We start from the raw sequence: 3,874 nt of genomic DNA, 5'->3' as shown, positions 1-3,874 counted from the left end.
CAGACTCGACGCAAACAGGCTTGATTGAAGCGATGATCCTCAAGAGCGTTGGAACCTTCACTACAGGAAGGCTCCTGCAAAAACCACAAACAGACTTGTGGTATGAATAAAGCTTGTGATCCCACGGTGGTCTGGGGAGATCCAGCAACAGATTCTCAAATTGCCCCTGCAGACGGGGCCACACAAGGCTGGTCTCGACCCAGACAGTTTTCCAAATCGCAGACACAAACCATGATGAGGCTTGAAGCTTGCTTGAAGGTCTTGGAGAATGTGGTCTTCAGAGAGATAAATTAGAGGGAAGCCAGGACGTAATCTGTAGAGAAGGTGGATGGTTGGTGAGGTCTTCCTCCGATCAGTGGTTGGAGTGGGATCCCAGGAGCGGGCATGGAGATGTGGTCGTCTGCCCGAGCTTGGTTTACACGGTCGATGAGGCAACAGGAACATCTCACCGCGGCATATAAAAGGCAGATGAAAAAGAGAAGCATCAGGATATACACTCCCACTTCCTTCAACCAAGATCCGATGGAGAACAGGAAATCTCCCAATCCTCCCAAACCCTTGAACGGATTCCAACCCTCACTAGCTATAGCTCTAGCTTTTCCCTGTAGTTCACTAACTTTGTCCATATGGGCCTGGACCTTGTCATCGGTGTCTTCTATCCAAGTACAACAATCCTCTCCGATGAACTCACAGAACCCCCCTTTGGCGGCTAAAAGGTAATCAAGGGCCATCTTCTCCTGAAGCACTAAAATTCCCATCTGCCGTTGTTCTTGGGCAATTTCTCTGACAGCCTCTACGGTCTCGTTAAACATACTATCCACGATGACAGAAAAATTGTTCAGGCGCTTCATAAGTTCTATTCCCCATCCTGTCCATGAGGGGAACCAAGCCCATGCCTGGTCGCCCTCAGAGAACAGCTCCCTGCGAACTCTCCCTGCCATCCTTACCTTCTTGTGGACCATCAACTCTTCATGGTCCATCACTACATAGGATGCGGGGACTAGCTTTATGAGGGCACACGAACCTTTCGCGTTCTGGGGAAATGTTCTATAGGCTGCCGAACCACACAGAAAATAGTATGGACCTGTCAGAGCAGAACAGGAGGAGTTCCTCGTTCGGCCTCTGGCACTGAGCAACAGTTGCACAGACTGGGGGATTGCTCCCTCAGTCTGCACATCACATCCGTCCTTCCAACACACGTGGTCTGGTCGGTCAGTGTGGTTACTCAGAAGGGAAGTCTGGTTAGTCAGATTGACAGTTATACCTCCCTCGCAGGTGGTAGTCCCAACAAACTTGTTACCTGTGCCAAAGCTGATGTTAAAGCACACCTGAGGGCTGCCTAGCTGCCCAGTTACCCATAATGGACTGGTGAGGGCCCTACAGGAGCTAGAGCTAATATTGGTGCTGAAACTGATGTTACCTGCTAAAAATGTGTCATTAAGTTCTACCGACAAATGTCTACGTGGGGGCTGACCAGGGGTCCCTTGCTTTTTCATGCCGACGCGGATGTCATATAGGGCATGAACAGCGGCCATTGCGGACATGTGATGACTGGGTGGGGGCTTAGAGCATACCCAACAGTTGGTTTTGTTGGCGGTTCTGGCTAAACGCAGGTGCATTTTAAATAAAAGGTTGGGGTATCTGCCGTCTTTTCCTCCGTTCACACACATGTATGACATACAAACAAAAAGAAAAAGGAAAATGACACCCCTCATTCTCTGGTGTAGCTGAGAAGCTTCTTGCAGTGGCTTGCGTGCACCCAGTTGTCTCGTCCCTCGAGCTTGAGTGAGGTAGGTGTCGTCAGCTGGACTTGGTATGGTCCGGTGAACCGTGGCTCGAGTCCGGTTCTTTGATGTTTCTTTAGGACGACCCAATCACCTGGCTCAATAGAAAGAACACCTGTTATTGTATTTGGATCGGGGAGCGATTCGCGAACCCGATGGTGTATCTTCTGCAGCTCCCGTTGCAGAGATTGCACATAACCTGTAAGCTGTGAATGCAAAGACGACAACTGTTGAGGAAAGTACAACCCTGTTTTGGGAGGTCCCCCAAACAACACCTCGTAGGGTGACAGCCCATGTGGTTGCCGAGGGGCATTCCGGATGGAATAGGGGGCAATGGGGAGACACTCAGGCCAAGGTTTTTGGGTATCGGAAGACGTTCAACCTTACCGCTACTCTCGGGGTGATATGGGGTGTGTCGCCGCTGACTCCAGTTCCACCAAAGAGATGCAGTCGTGTCCTTTGGAAGAGAGATTAGTAGTGGACAAAGAAGACATGTTAGCAGAAGAGGTGTTAGTATTGTTAGTCGTGTTGCAAAATTCAGCACTGTCATTGCTGTCCTCCCCCCCCTTCTCATCTTCCGACACAGGAAGAAGAGAAGCTGGGTTAAGAATAGTGCATCGTTTGATAGTGAGGTTAGTAGGGGTTAGGAGGGTTTTCCCCTGAGAGGGGTACCTTGCCTTGGATGGCCTGTTTTCGCAGGACCGTTCTTGCTGCACTGGTGTCGGTGAGGCAAGGGAGGGGATATTTTAATTCCTCTAGAAAAAGATGGATCTGGGCCGACACCGATTTGTCAACTTCCTATGAGAATTCATAGGAGTTACTTACCATGGTGGTCATAGGGGCGGAGGACTCATCAGGAATGAACTGCCACCGACCTTTAGGTAATTGGGGACAGCTCCTCCTCATGTGCCCCGTTTGGTGGCACTGGAAGCACCTGGGTGGGGGCCTATTCTTCCTGTGACCCAGATCCCTTGGTTTTTCGTGTGGGGTCTGGGACATAAGAACTTTGGCCTTGTCTTGTTTTCTTCTATCCATTTCCCTCTCTATTGCCGCAAGAGTGGAAAGGATAGCAGGGATAGACATCTCATTATATTCGGGTCGGGCCAGAACCAGCCTTTCCCGAATTTTAGTATCGATGCCTTCCAAAAATTTGGCCCGCAACAGAATGTGCGTCGCGGTCACCTTTACCCCTTCAGTTGGAGCATCAGGTCCAACTTCCAGATCCGCATCCAGTGCCGTCTGCTTGAGACGGCGCCAGAAGCAGGCGCTTTCCTCATTAGGACCCTGGGTGAGCTTCATCATGTCCGTAGTAGAGGTAGCACCATACATTTCTGGAAGCTTTGCCTTTAGCTGTGTACAGAACTCTTTGCCCCCTGAAGTCATCTCCTCATGCGTGGTTATAGAGCACCCTGCAATCACTGTACTGGCCACTTCCATGCCCACCTTTGCCCGTAGGATCTGTGCACAATCTGACCCGCTCATACCATAGCTGAACTGGTTTTGTCCAAACATTCGAGCAAATCCTCTCGGATTGACTCGATAGTCCGGGAGCTCAGCCAGAATAGTGCGGATCTCTGCCGGGGTGAAGGGGACATGCCAAACTACCCGTTCCCCTAAAGTCCGTTCCCCCCGTGCATTGGGAGGACCTTCAAATTGCTGCACCCTGACTGGATAGGCCTCGGTCCGGGAAGAGTGCAAGGGCTGACCCAGCATCATCGGTGGGCTTAGATTAACCACCTCGCTTACTGCACCTTCAGGTTTGAGGTCCCTCAGATCAGGGTATAGCTGGGGGGGCAGGGGTTTGATCAGTGGTTCGTAGCGCTTTGATGCAATCCGCCCTGTTTTTTAACCGGGTGTCTATTCCCCTTGATTCACAGATAGTCTGCAAATCGGTTGTTGAGAAGGCTTCATAGTTGGAAACAGAAGGAGCTGGGGTGAAGCAGGAAGAAAGGAGAGGTAGAGGTAGAGGCTGAGGCATAGAGACAGAAGGTACATCAAGAGTGACGTCACTAACAGAAGAGACAGGTGCACTTATCTCAGTCACTGTTGGTTGTTGGGGAACCCCAGCAGACCCTGATCCTGCCTGCCTT

This window comes from Staurois parvus, unplaced genomic scaffold (genome assembly GCF_062004578.1).
Source record: "Staurois parvus isolate SC_StPar_1 unplaced genomic scaffold, SC_StPar_1.0 ptg002942l, whole genome shotgun sequence".
Lineage (NCBI taxonomy): Eukaryota > Metazoa > Chordata > Amphibia > Anura > Ranidae > Staurois > Staurois parvus.
Note: the sequence above shows the minus strand (reverse complement) of the source record.